Source organism: Sus scrofa, chromosome 6, assembly GCF_000003025.6.
Source record: "Sus scrofa isolate TJ Tabasco breed Duroc chromosome 6, Sscrofa11.1, whole genome shotgun sequence".
Lineage (NCBI taxonomy): Eukaryota > Metazoa > Chordata > Mammalia > Artiodactyla > Suidae > Sus > Sus scrofa.
Genome location: NC_010448.4, coordinates 82,291,176 through 82,308,934, shown reverse-complemented (window position 1 = coordinate 82,308,934; position 17,759 = coordinate 82,291,176). Strand labels below are relative to the sequence as shown.

General features: G+C 46.1%; 1 pseudogene; it reads left to right on the top strand.

The window, feature by feature from the left end:
- LOC100522323 lies at nucleotides 54-10,415 on the top strand (annotated as a pseudogene).

Below are 17,759 nucleotides of genomic sequence, written 5' to 3'. Positions count from 1 at the left end.
CGAGTTTCCAGTTATCGAGGTCGGCCCTGAAGTAGTCGAGCTCTGTACTATGAATGAAATCTGCGTTTTGGTCCCGCACCCTCGACTTCCGCTACAACTCCTTAGCTTTGGGGAGAAGCTGGAAATGTCCGTTAGATGAGTTTCGGAACCGGCAGGAAGCTGATGAGAGCCGGGGCCCCCGGGCAGAGTCTGACGGAAAGGAAGCCGGCCTTCAGGCTTCGGGACTTTCGGAGCTCACGTGTGCCTCACCGGCCCAGCTCTGGCTGCGAGGGCCTGCAACCGGATGCCTTCTGCCTCCTTTCCTTTATGCACTCTCTTTTTCTCTGAAAGGGAACATGTGACCCTTCTCTAGCCATCTTTTGTAACGTAACCACACACACACACCCCCCCCAACACACACTTGCCTCCCTTTCCTGATTTTTGTTCACAATGTATTCACTCTCTTGGCTTCAAATACCAATTCTGCCAACAACTTCATAGGTTTCCAGCTCAAGGCCTCTCCTCTGAGCTTCGAACATGTATTGGCAACGTCCTGTTCAATGTTTCCGCTTGGACAGACGTCACGAACGTAACATAAGTAGGAACTGGGCTCCTCGTTTCTCCTGTTCTGCCTGGAACTCCCTCCCTCCACCCTCCACCAGGCCAAAAACCCGACCTGTCCCTCCCAAAGTCTTCCCTACCTCAGTTGATGGCAGTATCTTTCCTTTTGTTTAAGATACAAGCCTTGGTTGTTAATCTCGATTCCTCTTGGAGTTCCCATTGTGGCTCATTGGTAACAAATCCCTACTAGTATCCATGATGACACGGATTCGATCCCTGTCCTTGCACAGGAGGGTAAGGATCTCCTGTTGCTGTGGTTGTGGCATAGGCCTGCGGCTGTAGCTCCCATTCGAACCCTAGCCTGAGAACTTCCGTATGCCAAAGGTGTGGCCCTAAAAAAGAAAAAAAAAAAGCTGGACTCCTCTTCCTCCCACATCTCACTGCCAAACCATCAAGAAACCCACTCTGCTATCGTCTAGGTTCAAAGCACCATCATCTTTGGCCTGAACTTCTGCCCTAGCCTCCTATCTGGTTTCCCTGCTTCTACCCTTGCGGATCAGCATCTGTTCTAAATGCACCAGAGTGAGCCCGTTGGAAAACCTTAGGCAAGTCACTCAAGCTCAAAACCTCCCAATACCTCCTCCTTTTCTCCAGCAAAGGTGGAATCCCAGGAAATGGAAATGCCCCCACATCTTTTTTTTTTTTTTTTTTTGCCTTTTTTTCTAGGGCCACTCCCTTGGCATATGGAGGTTCCCAGGCTAGGGGTCTAATCGGAGCTGTAGCCACCCGCCTACGCCACAGTCACAGCAATTCGGGATCCAAGCCACGTCTGCGACCTACACCACAGCTTACACAATGCCGGATCCTTAACCCACTGAGCAAGGCCAGGGATCGAACCCACAGCCTCATGATTCCTAGTTGGATTCGTTAACCACTGAGCCACGATGGGAACTAACACACACACACACACACACACCCCGTCTTCTTGAATCTCATTTCCTAGTACCCTAACACTGCGCAGTGCTTGAACTTCTGGTTGTATCTTCTGCCAGAATGCTCTCTCCCCACATATCTACTTGCAAATTTCAAGCTTTACTCAAGTATCACCTTCTCAATGAGGCTACCCTGGAAATTGATCACTTAACTCTCTTTACACCCTTGATGCCTCTTAACCTACTGTTTCCCCCACCCTCAGCATTTATCACCTTCTAATATTTACCTATTTTTAATATGTTTATTGTCTGTTTCCCACACTAGAATGTAAGCTCCTTAAAGTCAGGATGTCTGTCTGTTTTGTATATTGATATGGCCCTAGCACCTAAAACAGTGTCTGTCCTATAGGGTAGGCTCGTTAAAGTGGGTTTGTTTGTTTGCTTTTGTCTTTTTTTTTTTTTTTTGTCTTTTTAGGGCCACACCTTTAGCACATGAAAGTTCCCAGACTAGGGGTCGAATCAGAACTGTAGCTGCCAGCCTACACCACAGCCACAGCAGCACAGGAGCTGAGCCCCATCTGCAACCTACACCACAGCTCATGGCAACGCTGAATCCCTAACCCACTGAGCGAGGCCAGGGATTGAACCTGCGTCCTCATGGATACTAGTCAGATTTGTTTCTGCTGAGCCACAATAGGAACACCTCAATAAAATTTGTTGCATAAACAAAAGCACTGTCAGAGGGTCAAAGACTGGCTTCCACAGAAAGAGCAAGTTAACCAGATGGGACTATGAAATCACAATGTCCACATCTTAATATTCTCTATGATACTGACCTCCCTTCACTGAATCTGCTCTTTTGCTGCCAATCTTGTAATTGGTGGTTTTCCTTGTGATTCTGTCATTGACCCTTTTGTTTTCCTCAATAAAGGAAAACAAAATACATCGGCTTTTATTCATCAGTCACCTTTATCTCAGCCATGAGATTATTTTAGTCTGTATTTTGTTTGGTAAATTTCTGTTTCATTTCGAGATTGATGTAGGTCAGGAATCCCTTGGCATTAAAGGAAAATAAAAGCTTAGTTGAATTCATCATTATTATGAATACATCATGCTGTCAAACTATAGGAAGATTTCTAGTTGTTTTTGAATATATCGAATGTATAAGACATAGAAGTAGTGACCTGGGCTTTTCTGAAACACACTTTTCTAGTCTAGTAACAAGAGTCACTAGATGGCGATCTACCCTCTCAAGACAACGCCTCTTTGATTGGCCAGGACTTGTTACTAGAAATAAGTAATTACAAAGACATACGATTTTTTTTTTCTTTTATGTTACTGAGCCCTTACACCAAGCTCAGCATGGTGTTCTTAGATATAGTAAAAGATGCAACAGAAGTTTAAGACAGTCCTCAGAGAGTTTATAATACAGATGGAAGGGTATGAGCAACAGGCATAAAAGAAAACTGTAACTCTCCTTTGCTTCCTAGCCCACAGAAAGTCTACCCACAGAAGTTATATTCAGGAATGTGGCCACACATTTTTATTTTCTATTTATTTATTTTTTAGGGCCGCACCCACAGCATATGGATGTTCCCAGGGTAGGGATTGAATCAGAGCTACAGCTGCCAGCCTACACCACAGCCACAGCAATGATGGATCTGAGCCGTGTCTGTGACCTACACCGCAGCTCACAACAACACTGGATCCTTAACCCACTGAGCAAGGCCAGGGATTGAACCCACAACCTCATGTTCCTAGTTGGATTTGTCTCTGCTGCACCACAAGGGGAACTCCGGTCTGCACATTTTTATTTTTTAGTCTTTTTTTTTTTTTTTTTTTGCCATTTCTTGGGCCGCTCCTGGGCGTATGAAGTTCCCAGGCTAGGGTCGAATCGGAGCTGTAGCCGCCAGCCTATGCCACAGCCACAGCAACGCAGGATCCGAGCCGCATCTGTGACCTACACCACAGCTCACGGCAACGGTGGATCCTTAACCCACTGAGCAAGGCCAGGGATCGAACCCCGCAACCTCACATTTCCTAGTCGGATTCATTAACCACTGAGCGATGACGGGACCTCCCCGCACATTTTTAAAAGAAGGGTTTGAAGGAGTTCCTGTCATGGCTCAGTGGTAACAAACCTGACTAGGATCCATGAGGACATGGGTTCGATCCCTGGCTTCACCCAGTGCGTTACAGGTCTGGAATTGTCGTGAGCTGGTGGCTTGGACGCAGCTCAAATCCAGCATTGCTGTGGCTGTGGCGTAGGCCAGCAGCTAACAGCTCTGATTTGACCCCTATCCTGAGAACTTCCATATGCCTTGGGTGTGGCCCTAAAAAGACTAAATAAATAAATGAAGGGCTTGAAGAGCAACAGAAACATCCATCAGGTTGGGAATGAAGAACCATAATTGGAGAATTTCCTTTTCCCGCCTATGTTCTCTTGTGTTCCGATGACAGTCTCTTTGTTTTCTGTAGGGCCTTAGACTCACAACATTTACCATTTTGTGGGGCATACTATGGCAGGCTTTATGTTAATGATTTCGACACCTTAGATATTCAGTCTTCACAATAATACCTGGTAGGCTGTCATGAGATGAATTGTGTCCTCCCAAAATGTTGAAGTCCTAACCCTGTGTGCCTCGTAATATGACTGCATTTTGGAGATAGGGTCTTTAAAGATATAATTAAGTTAAAGTGAGGTCATTAATTGGGCTTTGATCAAGATGATTGGTGTCCTTAGAAGCGGAAATTAGAACCCAGAGACACATAGAGAAGACCATGTTAGTTTCACCTGTGCCCATTTACAAGCCAAGGGGAGAAGTTTTGGAAGAAAACAACCCTGCCAACATCTTGATCTCAGATTTCTAGCCTCCAAAATGTATGAAAATAAATTTAAGTCACCCTTCTGTGTTACTTTGGTAGAGCAGTCCTCACAAGCTAATACACAGGTATTATCCTCATGCTAGAGATGAGTAAAGTGAGACCCAGTGTTATGAGAGCTGCCCAGCAGCCCTGCACCGCAGTGTCTCAGCTCTAGCGACAGCCCTGTGGCTGTCGTATAGCAGCCCTAGCAGCTCTTTTACCCGGCAAGAAACCAAGCGAGCATTCGGAGAGTTGGAGAACCTGGGTTTATTACACCGGTGGGTTCAGAGGAGATCGCTCTCCGGAGTCTGAGCCCCAAAGAAGGGTTTCACAAGGCTTTTATGGCCTAGCTCTTCCGGGTCCGTGCTTGGAGGACCAGCGTGGGGACAGGCAAGGCAGTAGATGCAGAAGCAAGTTTACAGAAGCAGATGTGTAGGGGAGGGGTGGTTAGGGGCCGTTGGCCAGACTTTCATTAGTAATCATGGCCGCAGCCTCTCCCTCCTTTCTATGTTTTTATAGGGATATTTTTCTCCTACAACAGGAAGGAGAAGTTAGTTGCCTAAAATCACACAGCCAGCATACAGCAAAACTCAGGTTTAGGGTTCCATGGACCTGCTGAGGGTGGAGACCACAACATTCCAAAGGGCTTGACATTCGTATACATGTTAAGCAAATGGCTGGAGGAGGGAAAGTAGACAGACCTTATCCAACCAGTCATTAAGCAAACAGGCCTCCTCAATCTGGTGTTTGAGTGCCTTCCAGGCTCACCCAGGTGAGAGAAAGGGAAAGCCAGAGAGGCCTGGCTCAATTTTCTTCACCTTCAGGCCAAAGACCCTTCTGACAGTCATGGCCACAAGCAGTCAGTGATTCAAATCATTCTTGACTTTTTTTGTTTGTTTGTTTTTGGGGATGTTCCCAGGCTAGGGGTCCAATCAGAGCTGTAGTTGCTGGCCTACACCACAGCCACAGCAACACCAGATCTGTGTCTTGTCTACTACCTACCCCATGGCTCACGGCAACATTGGATCCTTAATCCATTGAGTGAGGCCGGGGATCAAACCCACATCCTCATGGATACTAGTCAGGTTTGTTACCACTGAGCCAAGATGAGAACTCCTGCAGTTGGATTCTTAACCCACTCCCACAGCGTGAACATGTGGTCTTGTGGAATACTTGAGGAGTTATGGTCCATTGATGAAGACCTTGGACCTGGGCACTGGATTAAGACACTTAGGCCAGGTGTAAAGTGTGTGAATTATGACTTGACCCCTTGTTTACATCCCAAGGAGGATCACTACAACTTAACATATATGTTAGGGAACCAGTGACTGAAACTGCCCACCGTGGCCAGGCACGGTAATAGCCACTTGCATGAGCTGTCTCACAAGAGGAGGCCCTGATAAGGAACTTGGGCCACCCTGAAGACTAACTGGGAGGATGTGGGAGGGGCCGATAGGAGGGAAGAGACAACCAACCTCCCAGGATCCTTGGCGCTGGAACCCATCTTAGCTGAGAGGTGTGCTTACTACCAAGAGGGACCCTGGGCCAGACCAAGTATGGACCGAGCAAGATGACTGGCCAGAGACAACCCAGAAACTAACCCCATTCCCATAAAACCTGAGGCTGTGAGCCACATGGCAGAGCACTTCTCCTGGCTTCCCCTACCCTGCTGCTCTCCACCTGGGTGCCTCTTCCCAGTAAATCTCAGTAAGTTTTGCTTTGTCAGCATGTGTTTCCTGCAACACATTGGGGCTGTCTAACTTATATGTCAAACCTGCAAACAGATGAGTAGGGGTAGTAGAGACAGCATGTGCATTCACAGGGAGACACCTGTTCCCACAGTAGGCGTGCCTATCATTCTTCCAGTGTCCTAAGGCCCAGGCAGCAGCTGGAAAGAGAGTGAGGAGCTTCCACACCTGCAAGCAACTCATGGACTATCAAAGGCACCCGTTTAAAGACGAAGATGGTATGGCCTTGGGAACTCCCTGATGGCCTAAAAGTTAAGGACACTTGGTATTGTCACTGCTGAAGGCTGGGTTACTGCTGCGGCTTAGATTCTATCCCTGGCCCAGAAACTTCCACATGACCCAGACACAGCCAAAAAAAACCAAAAAACAAACAAACAAAAAAAACAAAAAACGATGCTATGGCCTTGGCAGCTACATGTAAGAGAATGAAACTAAAACATTCTCTAACACCACATAGATGAGTAAACTCAGAATGGATTAAAGATCTACATGTAAGACTGGATGCTATTAAACTCCTAGAGGAAAACATAGGCAAAATCTCTTCAACATAAATCACAGAGATATTTTTTTTGGATCCGTCTCTTAAAGTAATGGAAATAAAATAAGGCGTTTCCTCGTGGAGCAGCCAGTTAAGGATGTGTCATTGTCACTGCTGTGGCTCTTAGTGGCAGCCGTGGAATTTGATCCCTGGCCCAGGAACGTCCACATGCCCAAGTTCAGCCAAAAAATAAATACATTTTTAAAAAATAAATAAAACTAGGAGTTCCCGTCTGGGTGCAGTGGTTAACGAATCTGACTAGGAACCATGAGGTTGCGGGTTCGATCCCTGGCCTTGCTCAGTGGGTTAAGGATCCAGTGTTGCCGTGAGCTGTGGTGTGGGTTGCAGACGTGGCTCGGATCCCAAGTTGCTGTGGCTTTGGCGTAGGTCGGCGGCTACAGCTCCGATTCGACCCCTAGCCTGGGAACCTCCATATGCCACGGAAGCAGCCCAAGAAGCGGCAAAAAGACAAATAAATAAATAAAACTAAAAATAAACAAATGAGAAACAAAAGCTTTTCACAGTAAAAAACAAACAAACCCATAAACAAAATGAAAAGACAGCTTATATCCATGAGATACCAACATCGAATGCGATCACCTCCATGTGGAATCTAAAAAAAGGACACGATGAACTTCTTTGCAGAGCAGATAGTGACTCACAGGCTTTGAAAAACATGGTTTCCAAATAAGACAGGTTGAGGGGTGGGGGATGGGCTGGGGGGTTGTGATGAAAATGCTATAAAATCGGGTTGTAATGATCATTGTACAGCTATAAATGTGATAAAATTCATTGTGCAATTAAAAAAAAGAAAAGATAACTTAAGAACTGGAAGAATATTTTTGCAAATGATGCAACTAACAAGGGATTAATTCCAAAATACACAAACAGCTTAGACAGCTTAACATCAAAAAACAATTAACCCAATGAGGAGTTCCCATTGTGGCTCAGTGGTTAACAAATCCGACCAGGAACCATGAGGTTGTGGGTTTGATCCCTGGCCTCGCTCAGTGGGTTAAGGATCCAGTGTTGCCGTGAGCTGTGGTCTAGCTTGTAGATGTGGCTTGGATTTGGTGTGGCCGTGGCTGTGGTGTAAGCCGGTGGCTGTAGCTCCAATTGGACCCCTAGCCTGGGAACCTCCATATGCCCTGGGGCGGTCCTAGAAAATACAAAAACAAAAACAGGTAACCTAATGAAAAAAAATGGACAGAAGACCTAAATAGACATTTATGCAAAGAAGACAGGAGTTCCCACTGTGGCACAATGGGATCGGCGGTGTCTTGGCAATGCTGGGATGCAAGTTCGATTCCCCCACCCTCCACAGTGGGTTAAGGATCTGGTGCTGCCAAAGCTGTGGCTTAGGTCGAGGCTACGGCTCGGATCTGATTCCTGGCCTGGGAACTCCATATGCCGCACCATATTACTGAATGTAAATCCAGTTCATTATTTCTGAGGACTGCATAGAGTGTCATCAAATGCCACATTTTCCTCATCCGTCTTCTTAATGGTGGACACATGGTTTGCCTCAAGCCCCAAATGTATACACAGCATGAAATAAATTTTCTGAAATATATACCTTATGAATCAGTGAGAGGTCTTTTTGGTATTTGGGGGTGGAGAGTGGAGGGAGAAGGATGGCAAATATACCCAGGACTAGAACTGGTGAGTCGTAGGACAAACATAGATATACTTAATTCAACTAAGTACAGCCAAAAGACTTGCCAGGGAGAAAGCACACATAATTTATACCCTCCTCCATCAACAACTTGGGGAAAATCCTGTTTCCACCATATCCCTACAGGCCTTTTGAATACCCTTGAGTTTCTATTTCTTGCAATTATTATGGATATTAAAATATTATCTAATTGTTGTTTTCATTTGGATTTTTCTGATTACCAGGTAAGAAGGTAAGTGCTTATAGAGTTTCCGTTCTGACATTTGTAACACTTTGGTTTTTTTTTTTTTTAGAGCAGAGAGAGGGAGGGAATGGGGAGAAATCACTATTTAGAAGCTAAGGAAATGTATTAAGTCATATATTCTTTTTTTATATGTAATTATTTTTATTATTTACTTATTTATTTTGCTTTTTTAGGGCTGCACCTACGGCATATGGAAGTTCCCGGACTAGGGGGTCAAATCGGAGCTACAGCTGCCAGCCTACACCACAGCCACAGCAATGCCAGATCCTTAACCCACTGAACAAGCCAGGGATCGAACCCGCAACCTTATGGTTCCTAGTCGGATTCGTTTCCCCTGCACCACAATGGGAACTCTATTAAGTCATATATTCTTCTTTACTCCCCATATCTCATTGCTTTCTCCTGGATTCAATTCTCTTCTTGCTTTATGCTTACTTTAGAAGGGATTTCAAAGAAGGTTTTTATGTGGCAACATTCTTCAGGACTTGAATAAATATTTATTTTCCTCAAGTACTTAATTGACAGTATAGCTGGAGATAAAATTTTAGTTTCAAAATTCTTTTCCTTCAGTACTTCAAAAATGTTACTCCACCATCTCTGCATCCCAGCTATTAAGATCTTTTGTCAATAATCTAATCATATTGTCAGGAATTTTTCTTCTCTCCCACATTGTGTTATATTTGTAAAATACCAAGTAAAATATGTAATATCTTTGGAGTTCCCTGGTGGCACAGCGTGTCAAGGATCCAGCATTGTCACCGGGGTGGCTCAGGGCACTGATATGGCGGGAGTTCAATCCTTGGACGGGGAACTTCTGCCTGCCACCAATGTGGCCAAAAAGAAAAAAAAGTGTAACATTTTGGAAAAACAACTCTGGAAGTTCCTGCTGTGGCTTAGAGGGTTATGGATCTGGCATTGCTTTAGCTGTGGTGAGGTCGAAGTTCCTGCTGGAATTCGATCCCCAGCCCGGGAACATCCATATGCCAGGGGCGGGTTAGGGGCAGGGGGTAGCTGAAAAAATAAATTAAAAATTTAAAAGAAAATGGCTCTGAACATCTGAACACACCCCAACTCAGCTCAAGAGTGGGAGCATTACAAGCACTGTTTAATAATTTGTGCACTTTCCCTGTCTTTTTTTTTTTTTGGTTTTCAGGGTCACACCTGAGGCAAATGGAAGTTCCCAGGCTAGGGGTCTAATCACCGCTATAGCTGCCGGCCTAGGCCACAAGCACAGCAACACCAGATCCCAGCTGCACCTCCGACCTACACCACAGCTCACAACAACCCTGAGCCATGACAGGAACTCCTCTTTCCCTGTCTTATCCTCAATCCTGCCCCCCCTTCCCAAGAAACAACTTTCTGGAATATTCCTCACTTTAAAAATGATTGTTGCCAGTCCCCAGAATGTTTGCACGCCTGCTCTGTCATCTCTTTCTCAGCCTAGCCCAGCCTCACCGTGGTGGATGCCTTCGCAGGCACCTGGAAGCTAGTGGACAGCAAGAATTTCCATGACTACATGAAATCAATTGGTGTGGGTTTCGCCACCAGGCAGGTGGCCAACATGACCAAGCCTACCACAATCATCGAAGTGAATGGGGACACAGTCACCATAAAAACACAAAGCACCTTCAAGAGCACAGAGATCAGCTTCAAGCTGGGAGTGGCGTTTGATGAGACAACAGCAGATGACAGGAAGGTCAAGTCCATAGTGACACCGGATGGAAGCAAACTTGTCCACGTGCAGAAGTGGAATGGACAAGAGACAACGCTTGTTCGGGAACTAGTTGATGGGAAACTTATCCTGACACTCACCCACGGCAGTGAAGTGTGCATTCGCACTTATGAGAAAGAGGCATGACCTGCCCATCCCTTCATCAACTACTCCTGCCGATTGGCTACTCCTGGACTCAGCACCAGATTGCCTCATTTTTTCCTCTGGCATTTTGTAAAAATCCACTTTGGAGATATTCTCCTGGGGTCAGATTGCACCAGCCTGCGTTTAGTTCCGGTTCTTTTTGTGTATGTTTGTTTTTTTTAACTTCATCCAAAGGGTGCTCCGAGGTCAATAAAATAGCCAAGGCCACCCAGTGAAAAAAAAAAGATTGTTGGGGAGTTCCCCATTGTGGCGCAGTGGAAACAAATCTGACTAGGAACCATGAGGTTGCAGGTTCAATCCCTGGCCTTGCTCAGTGGGTTAAGGATCCAGCATTGCTGTGAGCTGTGGTGTATGTCACAGATGTGGCTCAGATCTGGTGTGGCTATGGCTGTGGTGTAGGCTGGTGGCTGTAGCTCCGATTGGACCCCTAGCATGGGAATCTCCCTGTGCCCCAGTGTGGCCCTAAAAAAAAAAAAAAAAAAAAAAAAAAAAATGTTGGAGGTGCCATTGTGGTTCAGCCAGTTAAGAATGCAGCATAGTGTCCATGAGGATTTAGGTTCCATCCCTGGCCTCACTCAGTAGCTTAAGGATCCAGCATTGCCACAAGCTGCAGTGTAGTTCACAGACGTTGCTCAGATCCAACGTTGCTGTGACTGTAGTGTAGGCTGACAGGTGCAGCTCCAATTTGACCCCTAGCCTGGAAACTTCCCTGTGCCACACAGGAGCCCCCCCGCCCCCAAAAAAAAGAAAGAAAGGGAAAACCAATTGTCCAAAGTGGCAATAAAACAATACTTTTGGGGGTTATCTTTTCTGGTAAATTTTTTTTTCATCTCTTGGACAAAAATCATTTGCACTGCCTTCATTTTTCTATAAGTTAATATCTACACTTACAGAATTTTTTTTTTTTTTTTGCCTTTTCTAGGGCCACACCCGAGGCATATGGAGGTTCCCAGGCTGAGGGTCTAATCAGAGTTGTAGCCCCCGGCCTACGCCAGAGCCACAACAATGAGGTATATGAGCCTCACCTGTGACCTACACCACAGCTCACAGCAATGCCGGATCCTTAACCCACTGACGGAGGCCAGGGATCGAATCTGCAACCTCATGGTTCCTAGTTGGATTCGTTAACCACTGAGCCATGACGGGAATTCCATCTACCCTTACAGAATTTTAAAATGTTTTAACCAAGAGTATGTAGTAAAGGAAATAAAGGTACATTCCTTGAAGAATTGAATAATCACTGAGAATAATAGTCTGCTAGACAATGCCCTGAAATATTGAAAGGAAATGTAATAATTCCTTTTAGCCTATTTCCAAATTTTGAATATTTTTTCTTAATAAGAGTTAAGAGCTAAGGCTTCTTCTCCTTTTCCTCTTCCTTCTCCTTCTCTCTTCCCCCATCCACTCTCTCTCTTTCTGTGACATCTAAAGCTTTGTATATACCAAGGACTATGCCAAACATTTCACAAATATAAACTTATTTAATGATAAGCAAAAGATAAAATTGTCCCAAACTTGGTCTAGGACAAAATCCTTTTATGGGATCTAATTCTCAGCTTCCCTCTAGGAAAAACAAAAGTAGCATATCTGAGAAAATGCTTAAGTAGGAGTTCCTGTGTGGTACAGCAGGTTAAAGATTTGACATTGTCATTACAATGGCTCAGGTCACTGCTGCAGTATGCCTAGCCTGGGAACTTCCACATGTCCTGAGTGTGGCTGTATATATAGATATATATACAACCACACTATATATATATGTATATACATATATACATATTATATTACTATATATTTAATATATGTATTAAAATAAGAAAGAAAAATGCTTTAGCAATTTTCTAATGCTAATCAGGTTAAGACTTATTCTGCTACTCACCTACCCAATTGACTTTTATCTGAGAATCTGAAAGTCTTCTATCGAGAGTCTAGAAATCCCTTTTAATTTTTTACTTTTTATCTGATCCAACCATGATTAATTATTTATCCATTTTCTTTTTTCCATAATAGAACATTTTTCTTATATATATATATTTTTCTTTTTACAGCCGTACCTATGGCATATGGAAATTCCCAGGCTAGGGGTAGAATCGAAGTTGCAGCTGAGGCCTACACTGCAGCCACAACAATACTGGATCTGAGCCTCACCTTCGACCTACTCCACAGCTTGCAGCAATGCCAGATCCATAAACCATTGAGTGAGGCCAGGGATTGAACCTGTACCCTCACAGAGGCTATGTCAGGTTCTTAACCCACTGAGCTATAGTGCGAAATCCTAGAGCAAATTTTTTTTTTTTTTTGGTCTTTTTTGCCTTTTCTAGGGCTGCACCCATAGCATCTGGAGGTTCCCAGGTTAGGGGTCTAATTGGAGCTGTAGCTCCTGACCTATGCTACTGCCACAGCCACAGCAACGCCAGACCCAAGCCGCCTCTTCGACCTACACCACAGCTCATGGCAACACCAGATCCTTAACCCACAGAGAGAGGCCAGGGATCGAACCCACAACCTCATGGTTCCTAGTTGGATTCGTTAATCACTGAGCCAGGACAGGAATTCCCTAGAGCAAATTTTTTAATTGATTAAACACCCAAAGGAGTTCCCGTCAGTGGCGCAGTGGTTAACGAATCCGACTAGGAACCATGAGGTTGCGGGTTCGGTCCCTGCCCTTGCCTGGGAACCTCCATATGCCGAGGGAGCGGCCCAAGAAATAGCAACAACAACAACAACAAAAGACAAAAAGACAAAAAGACCAAAAACAACAACAACAACAAAAAAAAAAACACCCAGGGATCAAACCTGTGCCACAGCAGTGACCCAGGTGGCTGGAATGACAATGCCGGATCCTTAACCTGCTGTGCCACGAGAGAACTCCATGGCAAGCTTGAACTGTTAATCTCTTCCCCATCATCTAAAAAATTATTGCTCTTGATGAAACCACTGAGGGCTGAGGAGTAAAGAGATACTGTCTTGGGCGTTCCTAGAAAGACCATAAATAGCTTAGACCTGAGATGCCCTTTCTTGGAGAGCTGGCTCTAATGCCCAAACTTTTATAAGACCGACCCAGAGAAACAAGGTCTGTAACCAAGCAGGGGCCTGTGGGGCTCCTGGGCACATGAGCCTTCCTGTGTCCCCCATTTCTTGTTTTTAGGGAATAAGCTTCAGCCTCCACGACCTTCCCTGAGTTCCAAATGGCAGTTGTTAATCCGGAAAGGGAGGGGAGGCACAGACCAAGGAGGAGCCATCAAGAGACAATAGTGCAGCCTTAGGGCAGGATCCTGCTTCCTCAAGGAACATACATCACAATATCTTTGAATCTTTCTGCAGAACTAAAATGCCCAACAAATGGAAGAACTACTTATGAAGCATTTTTCATTCCAGGAAGAAGGAAGAGGACCACCAGAACTAGTCCTGGGGCCACTAAACACCAGCTTTGAAAGATGATGCAGGATTTCCTGTTGTGGCTCAGTGGAACCCTGGCCTCGCTCAGTGGGTTACGGATCTGTCTTGCCATGAGATGTGGTATGGGTCGCAGACTTGTCTCTGAACCCGTGTTGCCCTGACCGTGATGCAGGCTGGCAGGTGTAGCTCTGACTCTAACCTGGGAACTTCCTTATGCTTTGGGTGTGGCCCTAAAAAGCAGGGGTGGGGTAGGAGAACAATGTAAGCTTGCCTCTACCCTGATCCTTATCTGTGGCCCTATTTTCCACTCCCCAAACTAGAAAACCACCTCCTAATCTCTTCCAAGGGGGACACAGTCTTTAAGGCATTAGCCTGCTGTGGCCCCTTTTGCCTGGCAAAGCGATAAAGCTATCTTTTTCTCCTTCACCCAGAATTTGTCTCCACGTCTTTATTCGGCAAGGTTGGATAGAGGCTGAGCTTCGGCCAGGGGACCTGAAGCATAGCAGATAAGCCCTCCTTATCAGGAATGCCCAGAGGCAGCTTGGTCTTGTGGTGAGTTGAATGAGGGACCACTTTATTTATTCTGTCCCTCATGTCTTGCGTTTCCCACAGGTGGCAATGATCCTTTTCAGGGAGCAGCAGCAGATTGCCTAAAACTTTTGAGGGGTTGTGACTGTGGGTAAGAATTAACCTATGTCTTTTCTATCAAGGGAAGCCTTGGTTATTCCATTTTGCTCCTGCTTTGCCTGAGACACCCTCCTCCACCCTTCCCCTTTTCCCTCTCCTCCCAGTAAGAGTTTGTTTCAGATCAGCCAACCGAGAAGAATGTGTGCCCTGACCTGACCAATGGGAAGGGGACAGATGTACTGCTTGTGTTAGGGATTAAATAATGGGTTATTCCTTCTTCTCGTGCACTTGCTCACTTGCCTGCTCATCACTGACAGGGAGCACTTGCGTCCTTCTGCAGAAATAAAGAGCCTTGGTTTTTTTTTTTTTTTTTTTTTTTTGCCTTTTCTAGGGCCGCTCCCACAGCATATGGACGTTCCCAGGCTAGGGTTCTCATCGGAGCTGTAGATGCCGGCCTACACCACAGCCTCAGCAATGCGAGGTCTGAGCCACGTCTTTGACCTACACCACAGCTCAAGGCAACACCGGATCCTCAATCCACTGAGCGAGGCCAGGAATTGAACCTGCAACTTCATGGTTCCTAGTAGGATTCGTTAACCACTGCTCCATGACGGGAACGCCTAAAGAGCCTTGCTGAGATCTCCCTGTGTTCGTGTGTCTTACTTTCTGACACTGACATCCGAGCTGGGGGTCACTTTCCCCCAATATGTGTAAGCAGACAGGGCAGGATATTCCCAGAGAAAAAGAACTGGGCATGGCTTTCTGGACCTAAGAGAAGCTACTTTGGGCTGAAGGCATTTTGTGATCTAAGCCTGGCCACAGTGCTCACTCTTGAATAGATCTCAGTAATTAATGATCTTAAGGGAACAAAAGAATGCAGAAGCATCATCTGTTATCTGGCAAGAGAAGTAACAACAGCAAAGATAACAAATCAGTTGTAAAGACCCCCGTTCTCTTTCAATGGCAAAGGTTAGCCAGAAGCACGCCACCACCAGATCTACTGGAATCTAAGGGAGGATGATGTTAATCTTTTTTGACACTCACCCCACCTCCGACTTCAACCAGCTAAAGCTTGGACTCAACCAGCCAAGCCCTTTCATGAATATGCAGGTACCCACAGCTTAAAACTTCCCCAGTTTTGCTGTTTGGGGAGTCACTGCTTTGGGAAAGATCTCTGATGTTCTCCATGTAATAAATACTTCCTTCTCCTCTTCTTTGGCTTAGTTGTGTCCTTTGACTCAGTACTCACCAAGAGGTTTGTTTTTGTTTTTGTTTGCTTTTTTTTCAGGGCTGCACCTACAGCATATGGAAATTCACAGGCTAGGGGTTGAATCAGAGCTATGGCTGCTGGCCTACACCACAGCCACACAACGCCAGATCCGAGTTGTGTCTGCAACCCACACCACATCTCACAGTAACGCTGGATCCTTAACCCACAGAGCTGGGCCAGGGATCGAACCCACAACCTCATGGTTTATAGTTGGATTTGTTTCTGCTGCCCCACAACAGGAACTCCCAGTATTACGGCAGCTGCCCAGCAGCCCTGCGCCGCAGTGTCTCAGCTCTAGCGACAGCCCTGTGGCTGTCGTGTACCAGCCCCAGCAGCTCTTTTACCCGGCAAGAAACCAAGCGAGCACTCAGAGAGTTGGAGAACCTGGGTTTATTACACCGGTGGGTTCAGAGGACATCACTCTCCGGAGTCTGAGCCCCAAAGAAGGGTTTCACAAGGCTTTTATGGCCTAGCTCTTCTGGGTCCGTGCTTGGCTGGTCGGACCGGAGTGAGGTCAGGGAAGGCAGTAGATGCAGAAGCAAGTTTACAGAAGCAGAGGTGTGGGGGGGGGGGTGGTTGTGGCCATTGACTGGACTTTGCTTTGTCATCATGGCCAGGGTTTCTCTTTTCCAGCTTTTTATCAGGACATTTTCTCCTACACCAGTACTCACCAAGAGGCAAACCCAGTTTTGGGGTAAGAGCTGAAGAAGGGAATTTAGTGGTAATCTATAATGTGAGGGTGCCATTATCTGGGATCAGAGAATCCCCATCTTCCCTGAGGTTTGACAGAGAGGGCTTTGATGGCTCAGCTCGGCAGGGTCTCCAGAGCTACCTGGAGAAATTATGTTTACTCCGAGAGAAAAGAAAGTGGGGGTGGGGGGGCGGCGGTTGGAGTATATGTAGAAGGGGCCTCTGGAAGATGTAATAAATATCAGTCTTTCTTTGTAGGGTTCTACAAAGATTTGACAGGGGAAAATGAGTCACCTGAAACTGCATGACTCAGACTGGGGCTTGAACACACTTGCTGGGACTCTATTTATATTTATTTTTGTCCTTTTAGGGCCGCACCCGAGGCATATAGAGGTTCCTAGGCTAGGGGTTGAATCAGAGCTGTAGCTACTGGCCTACGACACAGCCACAGCAACGCCAGATCCGAGCCATGTCTGCGACCTACACCACAGGTCACAGCAATGCCGGATTCTTAACCCACTGAGCAAGGCCGAAACCTCATGGTTCCTAGTCAGATTCGTTTCCGCTGAGCCACAACGGGAACTCCAACCCTTGCTGGGACTCTAACCCAGCCCAAACCCAGACTGGAAATGGAACCCACTGTTTTCACACACCTGGTCTTAGGACTTATTAAATTTCATGGTCTTCTTCTTAGTACAGAAGAAATTTGGGGTGGTGGAGGGACACAGTGATAGGTAAGAGTAGGTATACCGAAAGAGTTCCTGTCATGGCTTAGGGGTCAATGAATCCAATTAGGATCCATGGGGACACAGGTTCGATCCCCAACCTCCCTCAGTGGGTTAAGGATCCAGGGTTGCCATGAGCTGTGGTGTAGGTTGCAGATGCAAGGCTCAGATCTGGCGTTGCTGTGGCTGTGGTGTAGGCCTGCAGCTACAACTCTGATTCAACCACTAGTCTGGGAACCTCCATATGCCTGGGGTGCAGCCCTAAAAAAAAAAGACAAAAAAAAAAGTGCATATACTGAGAAAGATGAGTTGTGGGCCACCTCAGAAGTTGAGAGCAGGAGTTCCCATTGTGGCTCTTGGGTTAAGAACCCAACATAGGGTCCGTGAGGATGCAGGTTCCATCCCTGGCCTTGCTCAGTGGATTAAGGATCTGGCGTGGCCACAGGCTGTGGTGTAGGTCACAGATGCGGCTCGGATCCCACATTGCTGTGGTGTAGGTTGGCAGCTGCAGTTCCAATCCAGCCCCTAGCCTGGGAACTTCCATATGCTGTGGGTGTGACCCTAAAACAAAGACTAGGTGGGAGCAGCCTGGAAGACACACATTCCATAGACACAACAAGGTCCTTGGTGGAT